Here is a 20,248-nt window from a genome sequence, read left to right on the forward strand (position 1 = left end):
AGAGCCACTCAATTCCCCAGAAAGGTACCAGGATTGGTGCAGAAATTTGGGGGGGACCCCAAGGACTACCATGCTTTTAGGACAGAGATGCAATATGCCCTTAATGTGCAGTTCGATGAGTTCCCTGATGAGGAATCGCGAGTTGCTTTTGTAATTGGGCATCTTGAGAAAGGGGCTAGAGACTGGGTGCGACCCCTAATGGCAACGCACAATGACATACTAAAGGACACAATGAAGTTCTTTCGTGCAATGGATATCATGTTTTCCAGCGATATTGAGGAAGGGGTGGTGCGCAGACAGCTAATGGCTTGTAAGCAGGGGAGTCGATCTGTCCGTGAATATTGGACTGAGTTTACCATGCTGATTCACAGACTGAGTTGGGATTTATCGGCGGCACCCGTTCAAATGCTATTTGAAGAAGGTCTTTCTTCGGGGGTGAAAGACGAGCTGGCACGGAGCCCCAGGGCGGAGTCTATGGATCAGCTGACCAAATCTGCGCTGACCATAGGAGCGCGGCAGGAGGCAAGAGCCTTGGAGAGGCGGGAAGGGAGAGGGGAACGTTGGAAGGAGTTCCGCATTCCAGACATTCCTGAGCCAGCTTTCCCGCCGGCAGAGCCGATGGAAATCGGAACAGCGCGCGCGCGCGCATTTTCAAAAACCAGCGAGGGAGCTAAGAAGGAGGGAAAGGGCCCCCGGAAATGCTATCTCTGCCAACAGCCAGGCCACTTTGCCAGAGTCTGCCCCCAGAGGAAGGAATGGCAAGGGATGGTGGGAGCTGTTGAGGGGGGAGAAGAAGGGGGAGCGGAGCAGGTAAAAGCCAACGCCTGGTTGCCACAATTGGGGCACTGCAGCCAGGCCAAAGAGCAGTGAAAGTGCCCGTGCCAGAAGCTCCTCGACCTGCTCTAGTGATTGAAGTGTCGCTAGAGCTGCAGAATGGGCACCCCCTAAAAATAAAGGCGCTATTGGACTCAGGCAGCTCCTGCAATTTTATGAGCAAGGAGTTTGTTGCTGAACACCAGATACAGACCATCCCTTTAAGCAACCCCCTGCAGGTGACCACGATTGATGGCAGGGAGTTGTTGGGAGGAGGAGTCCGCTTGCAGACTGTCCCAATGATAATGAGGGTGGCAAGGCACACAGAACTGATAGCGTTTAATGTGGCCACCCTGGGAGGCGCTCCCATTATTTTGGGAATGAGCTGGCTAGCTCTACATGATCCGCTGGTTGGCTGGCATCAAAGAGTGGTGTCCTTTGGTTCAGCACATTGCCTAGAACACTGCAAAGGGGAGAAGGGTTCAGTAGGGGCCCAAGCCACCCTAGCAGGGACTGAAGTAATGGGAAAGGTGAAGGTACCACCACAGTATGCAGATCTCAGCGACGTGTTCAGCGAGAAGGAAGCTGACCAACTACCACCTCATAGACCCTTTGATTGTCAGATCAATTTACTCCCTGGAGCACAGCTTCCCGTGGGCAAGTTGTATGCCATGTCAGACAGGGAAATGCAGGAGTTGCGAGGGTTCATTGACAAGAACCTGAAGAGAGGCTTCATCAGAGAGTCCAAAGCAGCAGGGGGGAGCCCAGTGTTCTTTGTGGACAAAAAAAATGCGGACAAGCCGAGACTTGTATGTGATTTTAGGCGGCTGAATGCAGTGACTGAACCGGTGGCGTTCCCTATGCCCAGAATTGATGATATTTTGACCATGGTGAGGAAGGGAAAGATTTTCACAAAGCTGGATCTAAGGGGGGCGTACAACCTGATACGCATAAGGAAAGGGGATGAATGGAAAACCACCATGTTTACCCCTTTGGGGGCGTTTGAATACCTCGTTATGCCATTTGGATTACAAGCAGGCTCCGCGTGTTTTCAATCTTTTATGAACCACGTGCTGGGCCCTTTGCTCTACAAGAATTGCGTTGCCTTTCTAGATGATGTGTTGGTGTATTCTGAGAATGAGGAGCAACATGTGAGAGACGTCAGAGAAGTGTTGAGCAGACTGCAAGCCAACAGGCTGTGGGTCAAACTGGAGAAGTGTCGGTTCCATACCAAGGAGGTGGAATTCCTGGGGTACCGCCTGTCAGACAAGGGATTGGCCATGGATCCCGGCAAGGTACAGGCAGTGCTGGAATGGAAAACACCCAAAACCAAGAAGGATGTGCAGAGGTTCCTAGGGTTTGGAAACTTTTATCGTAAGTTCATCCGCAACTTCGCCCATCTGACGGCGCCCATCACTGACTGTCTCAGCAGTAAGAAGAAGTTTGTATGGACGGCGGAGGCGGGGCGAGCGTTTGAGGAACTGAAAAGGGCCTTCGCCTCTGAAGAACAACTTCTGCATGTGGATTTACGAAAGAAGCTAAGGGTTGAAACAGACGCATCTGACAGAGCCATAGGGGCGGTGCTTCTTCTGCAGCCGGGGAAGGAGGAGTCGGAGTGGCGTCCGTGTGCCTTCTTCTCGCGGAAGCTGAACAAATCCGAGAGGAACTACACGGTGTACGACCGAGAACTGCTTGCTATTCATGAGGCGTTCCGGAGATGGAGGCATCTGCTAGTTGGTGCACAACATAAAGTGCAAGTGTGCACGGACCATAAAAATCTAGAGTACTGGAGAACGGCGCGAGTGCTCAACCAAAGGCAGTTGAGATGGGCCCAAGAGTTCTCCAAATTTAACTTTGAGATTTGTTATGTGCCAGGCCCAGAGAATGTTAGGGCGGACGCTCTCTCACGCAAGCCTGAATATTTGGAGGGGGAGGGAGCACCCGAAGAAACCCATATCATTCCAGAGGACCGCTGGGTGTGTGGGGCGACTTTGGTGGGGCAAAGGGAATTGGTAGAGGGTACGGTGCAGGATGCATACGCCCAGGGGAAACTCAGGGATCTCAGAGGGGAGGAAGACAAACCCGGTGGTTTTGAGGAGAGAAATGGGGCATTGTATTATAAGGGAGCGTTATATATACCTGAAGGGGAATTGAGGGAGAAAGTACTCAAGCAGCTGCACGATAGCCCCACAGCAGGGCACTTTGGGCAACACAAAACCATGTGGCTGGTTACCAGGGAATTTTGGTGGCCCAAGGTCAGGGAAGATGTGCGGGAGTATGTGAGAGGGTGTGAACAATGCCAAAGAGCCAAGGGGGAGAGGCAGGCGCCGGCTGGTTTATTAGAACCACTGCCCACACCTGAGAGACCGTGGGAAGCAGTGGCAATAGATTTCATGACTGATCTGCCAAGGTCTAGAGGGAAAACAGCCATCATGGTTGTAGTAGACCTGTTAACTAAAATGGCCCACTTCATAGCCTGCTCACATGCGGTTACAGCAGAAGAAACCGCCAAATTGTTTGTAGAGAATGTGTTTAGGTTGCATGGCGCCCCCTTGAGGGTGGTTTCAGACCGAGGGAAACAATTTACTTCCAGGTTCTGGAGGAAGCTCATGAGCTTACTGCATGTAGAGGTTAATTTCTCGACGGCCCGTCATCCTGAAACCAACGGGCAGGCGGAAAGAGCAAATGGGGTTCTCCAACAATATTTGAGGTGTTATGTTAATGACAGAGAGAATGATTGGGTGGAGAAGCTGGCGTTGGCAGAATTTGCCTACAACAATGCAGAGAACGTGTCCACGGGGATGAGCCCCTTTTTGGCTAATCACGGGTGCCATCCCAGAGCCTTCCCAGGGGGGGAGGGGGAGAACTGGAGCGTTCCAGCTGCAGAACAGTTCGTGGAAGAAATGGAAGCGATCCATCGCCAGCTCCAACTCAACTTAAACAGGGCTAAGGAGGAATATAAGAGGCAAGCAGACAAAAACAGAAGGGAAGGTGAAAGCATCAGGGTGGGGGACCAGGTGTGGCTGTCAACCCAAGGGTTGCCATTCAAAGGAGGTTGTAAGAAATTAAGACCCAAAAGGCTGGGTCCGTTTGAAGTCATACAGCAGGTCAATCCAGTGGCTTTCAGGCTCCGGTTACCGAACCACATGAAGCTGCACCCAGTTTTTCACAGGTCGTTGCTGTCACCGTATAGAGGAGACAGTGAGGGGAGGGTCACTAGGGGACCAGCAATGGAGGAGAAGGAACACAGCTACCATGTAGCGGAGATCCTCGATTCCAGGTGGAAGGGAGATCAAGTAGAGTATTTGGTAATGTGGGAAGGGGAACCGGAGTCGGAAAACACCTGGGTTAGGGCAGAGGATGTCAATGACGAGGTTTTAATAGAGACTTTTCATCAGAGGTTCCCACGTAAACCTCAGCCTGTAGCGAGGTTCCGAAGGGAATACTTTGCCACCACCGACGAGGAAGAGGAGTTGGAGGGGTTCCCAGATTCTGAAGAGGAGGAGGATTCAGCTGGCCAGGACGACGATCGATGGAGAGAATTGTTCGAGACGTCAGAAGATGAGGAAGATTCGTTTCGGGGTTTTAGCCCTTCACCTCCCAGGGGGGAGGAATTGGGAGGGGGTGAGGGGGGCCCTGGAGGGGAGGTGGATGTCAGGGAACTGCCATCAGAGCATCAGGTGGTGGAGGGACTCAGGCAGGATGAAAGAGACTCAACTGCTGAAGCAGGGACCAGCAGGGGGAGGAGTGGGTCTCTGAGGGAATGCGAGCAGGAGGGAGGGCTCAGGGAGGCTTCCAGCGAAAACAGTGGGGAGGTATCGGAGTCTCCCATAGGGAGACCCATACCTCGCAGGAAACTGTCACGCCGTGAGTCCAGGAGACGCGTTTCCGTTAAGGAACTTCTTTGTTGGAAACGCTTCCGCAGACAGCCACTGTCGGACTCTACTAGTGACTAGAGCAGACATGTCTGAGGAGCTCCGTCACACACGGAGGTTTGTGGGGGCGCACAAACTCTGAGGGAGCACGTTTTCACGCACAAGCAGCTAATCAAACCCTCACAGAAGTGTTTTTGATTCACCCTTCTTTGCAACTGTGAAAGAGAGTGATCTTTGAAATGTTCCCTGAGCAATATTAAGGAAGATGACTGGGGGATGAGATTGTTATTGAAGGTGTGTGAGAGATCTGAAGCTTCATGTGGAGGAAAAGACAGGCTTTAAATGAAATATAGACAATAGTTTACAACATCAGAGAAGAATGGGGATAGGAAGCATGCCCACAAACTGCTGGTGAAGGGCAGATTAAACTAATCAGTTAACATGTCCTAAAAAAGGATCAATTTCCTATGCACATTTCACTTTTAAATGCAGAGATAAATACTGGTAAATATATATATATATTTAAGCTGACACACAAATCATGCTAACAATATGAAGCCAATGCATTTGCAAACAAATGGAATCTGACATCCTTTCTTTCTTTTTGGTCCCATCATGGAATTGGCTTATTCATGATTAATTGTGAAAAATGGACTCAAAATGTTCTCATGCATTATGTATCATCTCAGCCAAGGTCAGATGTGACTTTCTAATCTGAGGAAATACTCCTTTCCAAAACAACTTGTAACATCACAGCCCTGAATCTTGTCTGTAAATATAGAATCCTATGGAGAATCTGCAATGCTGGCTCGCTTACAGAGAGAGGTAAGCAGGCTTTTTAAAGTTGGTCAAAGGATTGGCAACCTATTGTTTACCCTAAACAGGTAAACAATAGGAAGCCCTAAACAGCCTCAGTGGGATGTTGCAGGCAGGGCATCATTGCTCACTTGGCGGCCCAGCACTGAGCATCGCTGCTGTTTACCAGCATAGAGAAAGGAGCTTGGTGCAGTGCGCAGACACAAGCAGGCATATTAGATTGGTTCCAGTACTACGCCCATGCCACACTGAGCTCTCTGTCACCTCACCTCTCTGGGTAACCACTAGTAACATTGGGGATCCAGGTGAACAACACCATCCTGCCTGCACCACCCTGCCGATCACTACTAGATTTGAACCTATACCACCCAAGTGCGCTTCCAAAATCCTGGTGAAGAATGGGCAAATGAGAGGGATCTCAGCGTTGCTTATCAAGTGTTAGCACCTGGGCAGGAGACTGAGCAGGGAAACTGGTCACGTGGTCATCCTGTTCCTCTGTTCTGTTCTAATCTGTGCCTTCTAGCCTGGAAGACCTATGGAAACCTGAAACTACCAGTCTGAGCCAAAGAGCAAGGAGTTCTCCCCTAGAACAAAAAGCCGATTGGCAGGACTTAAGAGACTGAAGGTATGGTCTCAGCTACTGGGTTTCAGCCCATGGACCATATATTGAGTACCCCCAGAGAGGAGATACAAGCATTGATAAGTATTATTCTTTCAGGTAGGCATCCAAGCTGTAAAATGGGAGGTTAACCTGTTACAGAGCATCTGTCTGGATTCTAACCAGGTAACCTTTTCATTTAAAAAATACATTGCTGTCCTAAGGAGACAAATCTGTGATTGTAGTAATGTAAGACCAGGGATGCAGGTGGCGCTGTGGTCTAAGCCACAGAGCCTAGGGCTTGCCGATAGGAAGGTTGGCAGTTCAAATCCCCGCAACGGGGTGAGCTCCCGTTGTTCGGTCCCAGCTCCTGCCCACCTAGCAGTTCAAAAGCATGTCAGGGAAGGTAAACAGCATTTCCGTGTGCTGCTCTGGTTCGCCAGAAGCAGCTTAGTCATGCTGGGCACATGACCCGGAAGCTGTGCGCCAGCTCCCTCAGCCAATAAAGCAAGATGAGCACCGCAACCCCAGAGTCGTTTGCGACTGGACCTAACGGTCAGGAGTCCCTTTACCTTTACCTTTAAGACCAGGGTGACCACTTGGGTATCACCAAAAAAGTAAGCAAATGAAGCCCAGATTTGCATACTTTTTCATATGCTAGTGTATAGATGCAAAACAGTGTATAGATGAAAATTTAGAACTCATTGCTATACTTTAAAAACAACAACTACAATGAACCTCACCATGAGGAATATGATGGCCAGGTGTTCTGTTTTCCTGTTCCGTCTGCTATCTGGGTGCTACCTCTGGATAAGCAATGCTAAGATCCCTCTGGCCCTCCCTTCTTGTGGTTATTTTGGTTTAAAATGGATAGGTCTTTAGAAAGAGGACTCCTTCAAATAAAGGTCAGTCCTATTACAGCCCTTCAAATAGAGGACTGTCCTCTGTAAAGCAGGACACCCCAACCCCTATCAAAATTGGTTTTAGAAAGGGGAGGGGGTTAGGTGTCATGTTCTATTTATTCCTCTTCGAATGCCAGTGCTGGACTAGCGTTCCAATCAGATCTGCCCCGCAAATCAAGAGACTGCCTGCAACCATGCATGAGAATCTCCAAAAGAATAATAGACCGTATTAATTCTCAGCAAACCTTTAAGCTTGTAAGAGCAATATGAAATGCATTCTGCAGACACTGAAGCTTTCTGCACAGCCACCAGCAACAACACAATACAGAATGTTATTGAACTATTAAATAATTGACATTTTCAGCACTGCAGCCAACACTACCTGAACAAACATCCATGGTTTAGAAAGAGGTGGAGGGAGAAGCTAGCTAGTTCTGCTTTTGAGTAACTAACAATATCAGTAATACTTTGGAATCACAACCCAGACCCTTATCATTTCATTGTAATATTTCATGCATAATTATCATCATGCTTAATTTGTTGAGCCTAATGTGAGTCTCATCAGTACATCGATAGGATTTCTACTGTAATCCAGCAATAATTAACTGGATTGACTGTTACAGTGTTATCACATGTCTGTTTGCAGTATCTGTCCTTAGCTGCAACAGCAGCAAAAAGCCATTAATCTTTTGGTCGTTTTATCAGCTAATTACACAAAGATACAGAAGTAGTACTAAACTCTTGACCCAAATCCTTGTATGGGGAGAATGCTATGACCCAATACATTAAAAAAATGACACTCTTTTTCTCCTATCATCTCTTTTTGTTGATGATGGTGCAGGCGAGTTCTAATTACATGCAGCAGTACCAGTCTCTGTCTGTCTGCAACACAAATCAATTGGCACTGTGGGAATGGCATTCTCTAAACGGAAAGCATATTTTGCTGATAAGCTTTTGGCCCACAACAAACATGTCTTACAAAGCAACGCACAACAGCCTAAGGAAAGCAAGAGCGCAGTCGTGTACCTGCCACATCCTAGATATTCACTGTTCTGCCTTGAATCGAGGACTTTGGGAAAAGACCAAGATGCTAATCTTTTCTTGCAGGATATTCCCAAACAGGTAAGTCTGCACTCTGCTACCTTTTCAACAAGCAGTCATGTTCTGATCAGCACTGTCTCCCCACTTGTGCTCCCCAGAAACTGGTATTCAGAGTCATACTCCCTCCACCAATGGAACAGAACAAAGCACCTCATATTGGAAATAGTACATAAAGCCATTATGTCTAGCAGGCATTGATAGACTTATCCTCTACGAATCTGACATAGTGTCCTTAGGTCCCCTAAGCCTCTCCAGGTAGGACTGGGGAAAAGTCCTTGTCTGAAAGCCCCAGAGAGCTGTTGCCAGTCCGTGTAGGCAATACAGAGCTAGGCTGATCAATTGTATAAGGCAGCTTCCTGTGTCCCATGTCTCTGTGCCCCTAAGCCAAGGATAGCAGATGTCGTGGGCTGCAACTCCCATCACTCCCTGAGTACAGCCTATGTAGGCTGAGGCTGATGGGAGTTGGAGTCCAAAAGAGCTAGAGGGCACCACATTAGCTAACCCTGCCCTAAGGGCACTTTCAGGGTTGAGATTCCTGCATTGCAGGGGGATGAACTAGATTAGGCATAGGCATAGTATTTCCCAAACTTGGTTCTCCAGCTGTTTTAAGACTACAACTCCCATTATCCCTAGCTAACAGTGGTCAGGGATGATGGGAATTGTAGTCCCAAAACATCTACAGAGCAGAGTTTGCCTATGCCTGAAATAAATGACCCCTGGGATTGCTCCCAACTTTACAATTCTACGATTCTATGACATCATGATGATGATGATGATGATGATGATGATGATGATGTATCACTAGGTCAGGATCTGTTTAATGCTGGGTGAGAAGGAAACTTCCTGGGAGCTACACTGAGTTCTGGATGGGATAAAATTTGGGTATAAATGCAGTAAATAGTAATAATGACTATATCCTAGTATCACAATGTAAGGTGGTCAGGCAAGTGCTCTCAGGCTTGTATTTGCAAATGTTAAACTGCTGACTGAAAGTGAAATACTAAGTAGGCTATGTGTTGCTGGGCACTCTGTCCTATAATGCATCTCTGATGTATTTTGAATTCTGATGTATTTATTTTCATGAACATGTCTGTGGAGACAGTGCGCTCTCCTGCTCTCATTATACAGTTCCAGCACAGAAGCATCCCACCAGACATATATTTTAAATTACTGAACAGAGGCTACACTATGCCACTTTGCCTTTAATTGATTAGGGGCTCTGAATTCCCTTTCTCCTGCACTCGAATGCACGTTTGTCCATGTTTTAAGGGATGGCTTTTGAGGACTGTGTGACTATTCTCTCCACAGAGAACCCTAGGAAGGAGAGGTCATATGATCTGTCCATGTGGCTCAGCATTGCCTACTCTGAATGGCAGCAGCTCTCCAAGATCTTAGGCACATTTCTTTGTCACCACTTGGTATCAGATCCTGGAGATACTAGGGACTGAACCTGAGACCTTCTGTGTGCAATATGCTCTTCAACTGAGCTATGGTCCCACCACAAAGTTACAGCCAAGCTCCCCAGCCTCACGACCTAAACAAACCTAAATACAACCTAAACCCTAAACAAAGACTCGTACCCTTAGGACAGGGATGGGGAACTGGATGAAGTGGGAGGCTGGGAGAAGAAAGCTGAGAGCTGGAGGGGGGGAGTCCACTCTCTTCTGTGTGAGACAAGGGTTAAGATCTACCTTTGGGAAAGGGCTGTGTATTTTATTTTTATTTGCCCCCTTTTCTTCCTTTATCTCTTTTCGTTGTTGCTTTTTTATTATATTTAGATTAGTTTGATTTGTTTTTTATTATATTGTATGTTGAAAAGTTTCAATTAAAAGGAATTGTAAAAAGATAAATAAATTACCACCTGCCAATCTTATGCGAGTCTGCGTCCTCTTCCCCCCCCCCTTTCTATGTGATGCATTCCCTCTTTCCTGGCACTGTGTAGATGGTCACACCAGTCTTCCGCTGTGCTTCAATCCACCAAGACAAACTGCACCCAGCCAGCACTTCCCTCCTGCAAGGACATTCTGCTGAGTCTGCTTTGTAGCTCCCCTATGAACTTCCCTCCCCAGCCTGCCCTGCATCTCTAGGCTCCTGCTGCTCCTAGCTGCCAAAACATCCCCTGGGGTCAGAGGAAGCTGCTTTGATTTGTTATGTAATATCTGGCTCATAGCTTGCCTCAGATTCTGGAGACCAGAAAGGCTATTGCATAATGGATTGAGCAAAAAGAAAGTGTATTTGCTGTGATGCCAGCACGCACACACAAATAAATGCTGAGCATTCAAAACTGGCTGGTCTTGCACTTGTCAAGTTCTTTTGTTGTAACTGCCTGGGTGGAAATTGTAATCTAAGTCTGCCCTCATTTATGTAGAAATGATCCAGCTCTTGGCCATTCCCATAACGAGAGATTCATGAAGGAGGTTTAAAGGCGCCTTTGCCCTCCCGTAGGTTTCACACTAAGGATCCAGTTCAGAGAGACACTTAAGAATAGGGACCCCGAGGCTTCCGTTTCTTAAACATCATGTTCCCCTTCCTGACTTCAAAGGGAACTGCTCGAACAAGGACTTCAACTTTGCTGCCATGTAATTAGTAGTCTGTGAGCTTGCACTGCTCCAATTTGATACACTGCTACTTTGATCAATGCATGATCTAAGATTCAGCTTGCAACATTTTCCCTGTTAATTATTTTCTGTGAGATTAAATAATTACAATAATATTGTGCTACAATCTTGTTTTACACTCTCTCTCTCACACACACTTCAGTTTATTAATTAGGGTGCTATAGCCTCTATAATGAAAACTAGGTAAAACAATCAAGGGCTTTTCAGTTTCAGGAACGGGAGGTGCTGAAGTTCATACCACCCCGGAAGTGATGCATAGCATCTAACTTAGAAGCACATAATCGAGGGCAAGATGCTTCCCCTTTCATCACTGGTGAGGGGAGAACTGTGATCTGCAGGTACTTTAAAGCCCCTGCTTATTACTCTGTCACATGCGCTGGGACTGAAGATGCAAACAGAGTCCACAACAGCACTCTGGATCCTATATGAATCATCCACAAGAATCACAGCAGGGTGGCTATGTTAGGCTGCAACCCTCAAGTGGAGGTGGTGGTAGGAATCTGAAGGTTGTTCAGTTGCCATTTCCAATGCCCTGCTGAGCTTGAGCTGAAGTGAGAGTGGAGAAAAAGTCTTGCATTCCTCCATATTTATTCACTAGCCATTTTCTTCCCATTGGGAACAATGCATGGAAACTTCAAGGGAGAGGTATCCATGAGCTCCTGGGGTCACCTATATTTCTCCCCAGTTTGGGAACCAGGATGGCTTTGGATCTTTCAGATCCAAGTATCTTCCTGATCCTCCCTCAGCAGATCCTCAGCACGACCTCTTCCATCCCTAGAGCTCTGACATCAGTTGGGCCAGTGCAATGAAGAATCCAGCAGCAGTGAGTTGAGAGAGACAGTGACAGAGAGAGAGACCAGATCTCCCTTATCACTAGAGCTCTGTCTCTGACATTACCAATTTCGGTGCAAGCCTACATGCGGTTTCTTCTAAGCGTGTTCCACTGTGCTCTATGGGACTTATTCCCTAGACAGTGTGGTGCAGTGGTCAAAGTGTTCCCTCAATGGAGCCCCAGAGTGAGGCAACACGAGACGGGACCTTTTCTGTGGTGGCTCCCCATTTCTGGAATGCTCTCCGCAGGGAAGCTCACCTGACACCTTCATTACATATATTTAGGCACCAGGCAAAAACATTCCTCTTTAACCAGGAAACTACTGTATTTTTCGCTCTATAAGACGCAGCAGACCACAAGACGCACCCAGTTTTTGGAGGAGTAAAACAAGAAAAAAAATATTCTGAATCTCAGAAGCCAGAACAGCAAGAGGGATCGCTGCGCAGTGAAAGTAGCAATCCCTCTTGCTGTTCTGGCTTCTGGGATAGCTGCGCAGCCTGCATTCGCTCCATAAGACGCACACACATTTCCCCTTACTTTTTAGGAGGGAAAAAGTGAGTCTTATAGATCAAAAAATACGGTAACTGTTAATCTGTATCCCTTTAAAGCAGGGTGGTTGCCTTTCCCACACCCTTTTACTATTATTATATGGCATATTTTGTGTTTTATGTTGTAAACTACCCTGTGATTTCTTGATGAAGGATGGTATATAAAATTAATTAATCAGTTAATAACAGAACCTGGCCGACCAGGGTTTGACTCCCCACTCAGCCATGAAACACACTGGGTGATCAAGGCCAGTCACACTGCCCCTCAGTCTAACCTATCTCACAGGGATGTTGCAGGGTTTAAATGAGGAGGGGGGCAACCATGTATGGCACCTTGAGCATCCTGGAGAAAAGGGTGGGGTATAAATGTAATTCCCCCCTTAAAGCTGTAAATTTTGCTTCCAGTGATAAAAGTTGCTAATTGCCTGGTTTTATAAACAAAATGGTACCAGTAAAAGGTTTGCATATTTACATTGAAGTAAGTTGAGCACAGAACTATAGAGTTGGAAAAGGCTATGAGGATCATCTAAGACAGTACAATAATAATAATTAAGGATGCACTGCAACAATAAATGCAGGTCTCAGTGCGCTGCCTTTCAGCTAGATCTATTTTCTGTGCATGTATGGTGCAAACAAATGGTTTGGAGCGCTCCAATATCTTCTTTTGGACTGCCTTAAATTGAGTTTTCCTTGAAGTTCCATTGTATGTAACAGAACCGGCACACCATTCTCCTGAAATTGAAGCACCTAGCATTTTCAGAGTGGCAAAATGATTAACTTTGGAGATACAAAACAACTCTTCCTCGGTGTTTATCCCACATACCTTGTCTAGAGTGACCCTAGCAGCCAATCCTCAATGGCTGCCTCACCTCATTTCATTTTTCATTGGCTCCAACCAGCATAAAGGGTGAGAAGTGTCTAAAAAGCTCCCCTTTCATGCTCATGGGGTGGCTCTAGGACTCTAGAGACAGGGACCCTGCTGCACAAATAGTAGAACCATAGGATTGTAGAGCTGGAAGGGACCACAAGGGTCATCTAGTCCAACCCCCTACAATGCAGGAATCTTTCCGCCCAACATGGGGCTTGAACCCATAACCCTGAGATTAGGAGTCTCATACTCTACCAACTGAGCCATCCCAGTGGGTCTTCAACTCCCCCTGCAACACTGGACCACTACTGCTCTGAATACAACTAACACATTACATGCTCATGTGAGAGACTGTGCAAAAGCTAGACAACATCACAACCCCACAAACAAATAGCACAGGGGATATTAAAAGCATGCCATGAGTGACAATGATTGGAATCATTTCCATATCAGGGTTGGCTCATTTCAACATCTACCGATAGCTTGCATGTACCATCCAATAGGGTAAGGTAACATAAAGGACCCCTGGACAGTTTAGTCCTGGGGTCTGCAACCCGCGGCTCCGGAGCCGCATGTGGCTCTTTTACACCTTTACCGCGGCTCCGGGACGGATACTAGCGAGGGGAGGAGGCGCATTGTGCGCCCCGACACTCCCCACTGTGGCAGGCGCTGTACTGGCTGTGACATCGCATGGGGGCGGTGCGTGCGTTAGTCCCAACGTCACCTTCCCACCCGCTGTCAGATCGCGGCTCTGGAGATATATTTGTTTTAAATGTCGCAATGGTTTTGCGGCTCCCAGGGTTTTTTTCCTTCGGAAACGGGTCCAAGTGGCTCTTTTTGTCTTAAAGGTTGCAGACCCCTGGTTTAGTCCATCAAAGGCGACTATGGGTTGCGGAGCTCATCTCCCTTCAGGCAGAGGGAGCCGGCGTTTGTCCACAGACAGCTTTCCAGGTCATGTGACCAGCATGACTAAACCACTTCTGGTGCAACAGGACACAGTGACGGAAGCCAAAGCACACAGAAACGCCATTTACCTTCCCGTCGCAGTGTTACCTATTTATCTACTCATGCTGGTAAGCTTTCGATTTCCACAGGCAGCTCTTTGATATAGCATCCAACACAATTGTACTCATGGAATTCATTCACACATTCAGCTGTCATCCCCTGCATACAGTAATCAAGGAATGTACAAAGCTACCTCATATGGAATCAGATCAATGGTCCATCTAGCCAAGTTCTGTCTACTCTGACAGGCAGCAGCTCTCCAGGGTTTCAGGCAGGGTTCTCTCCCAGCCCTACCTGGAGATGCCTGAGATTGAAATTGGGGACCATGAACATGCAAAATGTATGCTCTACTCCTCAGCTCCTGCTTCTTCTCAAGCATGAAATTTCTCAAGAGAAATCAAGTGAGGGGGATGTGTACACACACACACACACACACACACACACACACACACACAAACTAGCCTTTAGAAATATTACCAATTGAGGTTTCAAAACAAAAGAAACCCTGCCTTTATGGCCAGCCAGCTTCATAACCCTGAACAAAGTTTAGACTTAAGGGAACAAAAACAAACAGTTCTTAAAACATTTTATTTAGGGGATTCTACCTTAAGTTGAAGCTGAGAGACTTGGAATTAAGTCCTGTTTTAGCCCTCAGCCAGTTGCTATCTCCCCATCTCAATTCCACACCCATTAAATGCTAATAACTACTGAGTAGAGTTGTTTTCAAGATTACATTAGTGGCAGCAATACTCTCGAAAATGAAGACGATGTAATCTAGTGGTGAGAGAGTTACACAATGCAATCCTACGCAGATCTACTCAGAGGTTATTCCCACTGAATTCAATGGGACTCTCAGGTAAGAGTTTGTGGGATTGCCGTTTTAGACTTGGTTTTACTTCTGTGTTCCATGGACTGCTCTCACACATTAGATCCTTCTTACACTGACATAATCCCCATGAATTTCTCTCTCTTTAAAAAGTGTGTGTACAGAATGTAGAGCACAATTTATTCTTTGCCTTCCCAAGACTGGGCAGCAGCTGCATGGAGCAGCTGTCCCAATCTGTGGCTCTCACAATGGTGGTGGCAGCAGGGTAGAATACTCACAGGTAGTTATCAGGTATTTTCATCTTCCCAGCATTTCCAATCATAATAATTAGCATTTATATAGCACTTAAGTATTCAAAGCGCTTTGTGTGACATCATCTCAGTAATCCTGACAACAACCCTTTAAGATAGGTCAGGGCATATTAGCATCCCACGCCCCCTATGGCAGATGGGAGTTGAATGCTGAAGCCAGAGATAGTCGCTTGCCTAAGCCATCTACTGAGTTCATATGAATAAGGTAGAATGTGCACAGGGAATTCTACATCACTGCAGGACAAATACATTTTCCTAGATTATTCTCTCTGTCACTCTCTCTCTCTAAAAATGTCACTTATTAAGCATCTTTTTCATCATGTGGCTAATGCACTCAACTGCAGTTCTCCATCAAAAACGGGAATAGTGACCCATGTCAACAATAGACTGCATTAAATATCATAAACCAATTTACAAGCCATAGGTAGTCCTGTATATAATCGGCAGGGGGTAAAGCCTTAGAGCAGGCACCCTCCAGATGTTGGTGAATTCCCACTCCTATTTTCGCTGACCATTAGCCATGATGCTGGATGGTCCAACATATAGAGGGGGCACCACGTTGGCTACCTCTGCCAGTCAGCTCAGATACACAGCAGCACTTCTCCTGCGCAGACAATGCCACCATCTATGGTGGTTGGATTCACCAGCACCTCCACGCTGCCTAGGCGGATCATTGGGCGCAGGGGGCTGTCCAGCCTAAGAAGGAAACTGAACGCAGCGCTTCCACGAGGCAGAGCCCACCGACCACTTTTTGTTCTCCTGCTAAGAAGATACCGAAAGAGGCTGCCTGTTATTGCCGGCAACATGGGGGGGGGGGGGGAGAGAGAGAGAATGAGACGGAGAAGAGTCTCTTTTGCCCCCTAAGACTGGGGTCGCTGGGTGGGTGAGCAGATAATACGCCGGCGTGAAAGAAAGCAAGGCACCTCCTCTTTCCTATCCCATCTGAACAGCTGTCGGGGAAAGGGGAGCGGAGTCGGGGATGGGTGATCACTGCCAAGAGTCAATCTGTCCGCAAAAAAAAAAAAAAAAAGCCAGGCGTGAGGTTGTTTTGGTGCTGCTGCTGCTGTTGTTATGTCTGTTCGGCTAATTTAGTCTTTGCCTGCCCGGGAGTGTATATGTTGGAGAGGGGGGGAGGGAATGATGGGGAGAGGAGAGGAGAGGGCTTGTTTGGGTCTTACGCTGAGAACCAGCCGCTTTGGCTTGGGAGTCCTGAAGGCACCTCCTCGTGTTTCGAGCAGGTGACTGGGGAGAAGAAGGAGGGAAAAGAGGGCCAGCAGGCTTAAAAACTTGCGCAGGAAGAAATAATGTTGAGAGGCTGCCGCGGGGGCGGGCGAGGGAGGTTTCTCCGAGGGAAGCCGGCAAACCGCCCAGAGCCTTCGAGTGAACCTGACCCATCACAGCCTTTCCCGACATCTCCCCCTCCCCCACGCGCGCAAGTGGGCACAGGGACCCCCGAAGCCGCCCCGTCCTCTGCCCGCACCCCACCCCACCGATGAGTCCAACGCGCGGCTGCTGAGCATCACCTCCCTGAAAGGATGCTGCAGCGAGTATCTCTGGCGGGTTGGTACCCAAAGTGTGCCCGTTAAGCGAGGAGGAAAGGATGCTGGAGAAGGGACATACCTGGTTCCGCGGCACTCGCTGCCTCCTGTTCCTCCCTTGGCAGGACAAAGAGCCGCCTCCCCCCCTCGCCAGTCCTCGCACTCCGAGCCGCGGCACTCGCGCAGCTCCGGCTCCCCCGCCCCGACTGATGACAGCGCCGCGCGCAAAGGGATGCGGAGCTATATAAGCGGCGCAGGGAGCGGCCACCCAGCGGCGCCCGCTGCCTCCGAGCGCCTCCGCTCTCAGCCCGCTCTGCCGTTCCCACTGCGGCGGCCAAACCGTGAGCCGCGGCGCCCTCTGCCGGCGCAAAGGAGGCACCGTCGCGCTGGCAGCCGCTGCCTCGTCCCCTCGAAGTTGGAGACGGAGTCCGTCCATGAACTTGGCGGTGGCGCAGGAAGGAGCTGTGTTGCTGGTTGGAGGCCTCCGATGAGCTTGGGCTTCGGCTGCAAAAGGAAATGAGGGAAGAATGGCTGCCTTGTGAACCTTCAGGACGGGAAGACGCGATCCAAACTATGATTTTCGGTGCTGGTGTTGGATACTGTCTGTGTCGGTCGCTGTGTTTTCTCCTGCTCTGGAGGGTAGGACTCGAACCGATGACTTCAAGTTCCAATAAAGGAGATTCCGACTAAACATCAGGAATAACTTTCTGACAGTAAGAGCTGCTGGACAGTGGAACAGTCTCTCTCCGGAGGTTGTGGACTCTCCTTAATTGAAGATCTGTAAGCAGAGGTTGGATGGTCTTGGATGCTTTAGTTGAGATTTTTGCATTGCAGAGGATTGGACTAGATTATCCTTAGGGTCATTTCCAACTCTACAATTCTATGATTCTATAGTAGCATAGCGTTGGAGCTTTTTGAGCCCTTTCCTTTCCCCATTTCAAGGCCGGCAAAGGGAAATGTGCACCTCTGAAATGGGCTGTGTTGTAGCTACCCAATACTCAATTTATTGAGCAGTTTGATAAATTATATTAAGAAGTCACACCCTTGTTGGGTGTATGCATCCCAAAAGCTCACCACAGAAAGAGGATTTTTGCAGAGTTCTCTATCCTAGGCCAACACCAACATGTTGTTGTTGTTTAGTCGTTTAGTCATGTCCAACTCTTCATGACCCCATGGACCAGAGCACGACAGGCACTCCTGTCTTCCACTGCCTCCCGCAGTTTGGTCAAACTCATGTTCGTAGCTTTGAGAACACTCACACTGTCCAACCATCTCATCCTCTGCCCTTCTCCTTGTGCCCTCCATCTTTCCCAACATCAGGGTCTTTTCCAGGGAGTCTTCTCTTCTCATGAGGTGGCCAAAGTATTCATAGAATCATAGAATCATAGTCTCAGCTTCAGGATCTGTCCTTCCAGTGAGCACTCAGGGCTGATTTCCTTCAGAATGGAAACACCAACGTACACCACTATATATACATGCAAAGATGTTACAAGTAATCTTCTCTCTCTCTCTGAGCCCAGAGAGTGTTCTTTGCTTCCAAGTCCTTACTGTGTTAAAGTCCACAGAGACGTCCTTAGCTGAGTTGCTTGCAAAGTCCTGCAACTGCTAGAGTTCTCTGAGTTCAAAAGTATGGGAATTTTCCAACTTCTTTCTCAGATAACTTTTTCAAAATGGCTTCACTGGAAGCCACATTTCCAGCAGAGAGTCTTCAAGGATTCCTACAATCTCCTAACACAAGCCACACAGGAGGGTCTAACATGAGCCCTTTTAAACACAAAGTTACTCACCAAATCTGCCCAGTAACACATAAGATAGTCACAAGATGCCTGCAGGTGCATTGTGGTGAATGAGCCATCTCTGCTGATTCGTGAAGAGTTAACCCATTAACTGCATTTCTTAACAACCCCCACTCCCATCAATGGAACTTTCTTCTAGGAAATGTCTTTAAAATCAGGAAACCTGACTTATAAAATGTATCATCTGAGCTCTGATGGACCATCAGGCTAGTGCTGCCTGGTAAAAGGTAAAGGGACCCCTGACCATTAGGTCCAGTCGTGACCGACTCTGGGGTTGCGGCGCTCATCTTGCTTTCTTGACTGAGGGAGCCAGCGTACAGCTTCCGGGTCATGTGGCCAGCATGACTAAGCCGCTTCTGGCGAACCAGAACAGTGCACAGAAACGCTGTTTACCTTCCCACCGGAGCGGTACCTATTTATCTACTTGCACTTTGACATGCTTTCGAACTGCTAGGTGGGCAGGAGCAGGGACTGAACAACGGGAACTCACCCCATTGTGGGGATTCGAACCGCTGACCTTCTGATCGGCAAGTCCTAGGCTCTGTGGTTTAACCCACAGTGCCACCTGTGTCCCTTATAGTGCTGCCTGCTACATTAGGCCAAATAGGGCACTGTGCCACCAACCCCAGGCTGCCCTCAGCCAGCTCCCACCTGGCTTCCTTTTTATTTACATCCAGTCCAGCAGGTGGTGCTGTCTGTCAGTTCCTCCTCCTTAATTTCGGTGATTTCCTACTTGTATAATTCTTCAGGGAGGTGGGTGGGGACAAAACTATAATTAGTTGTCTCTGCCTATCATTGGCTCTGGCACCACCTACAGTTAGTCTCCCTGCCTTCTGCCCTACCAGTGTTAATGGTTGCAAACTATTTTATGCTGCCATTATACACTGAAGTTTTTTCTCTCCTCTTTATTCTTCCTCAATTGTTTTTAATTACTAATGTATATTGCATTTTTAATACATTGCTATAGGCTACCCAGGGAATATTTATTGATAGGTGGCTATATAAATAGAAATAATAATAATTTTGCTTGTAGTATAGCTGTCCCTCTAGTAGTAAGTGGCATGCCTACTTGTCTAGTGACTTGATTTGGGGCAAAGAATCTCATGATTGTTAGGGGAGTTATGCAAAGAAAAAAGTATGACTTAGAGCAAAGCACACAGAACTGAATGGAACTAAATGCCTTTGTTTTTGTTTATCACTAAAGTTGAATACCCCAAACAGATTTTTAATAGCAAGCCTGTAGGCAGGAGTTTCTGCAACAAGGAAGAAGCATTTCAGATTCTGTAAGCAGGCCTCCTCTGTTGTGGCCTGGTATTCCAGTGACAGCACAAACATCTGGATTTCTTGCAGCATTGAAACAAACTGACATTTACAGCTGAACAGTTGATTAAATGTTAAACTGCTGCCTTAATCCAGTAGAATAGAATAGGAGAAGAGCCCTACTGTATTCAGTCAAAGTCCCATCTAGCTCTCCATTCTCTTCTCACATGGGAAGTCTGAAAGCAGGACCTGAGCACAGTAGGTTTTCTATTCCAATACATGTCCCTCTGTAGTTGTGGATTCAAGTAGGTAGCCATGTTGGTCTGACACAGTTGAAATAAATAAAAAAAATAAAAAATTGTCCAGTAGCACCTTCGAGACCAACTAAGCTTGTTCTGGATATAAGCCTGCACACGAAAGCTTACACCCGGAACAAACTTAGTTGGTCTCTAACAGGCTACTGGACTATTTATTTATTTATTTTATTTCCTCTGTAGTTGTGTTGGCTTTTTCCATTTAAGAATCTTGCTTTGATTTACCT

The 20,248-nt window shown here is 47.5% G+C and overlaps 1 protein-coding gene across 3 annotated transcripts in view; it reads right to left on the bottom strand.

The window, feature by feature from the left end:
• The window catches only part of MTUS2 (microtubule associated scaffold protein 2), a 321,603-nt gene that overhangs the window by 275,412 nt on the left and 25,943 nt on the right, over positions 1-20,248 (bottom strand). Inside the window, exon 1 of one of the 3 annotated variants that reach the window (XM_081197859.1) lies at positions 16,734-16,915. The exons of the other annotated variants lie outside the window; for them this stretch is intronic. The gene's annotated coding sequence lies outside the window, so the exon portion shown is untranslated. Of the gene's footprint in view, positions 1-16,733; positions 16,916-20,248 lie in introns of those variants that run through there. 3 annotated transcript variants of the gene reach the window in all.

This window comes from Podarcis bocagei, assembly GCF_964188305.1.
Source record: "Podarcis bocagei genome assembly, chromosome: 6".
Lineage (NCBI taxonomy): Eukaryota > Metazoa > Chordata > Lepidosauria > Squamata > Lacertidae > Podarcis > Podarcis bocagei.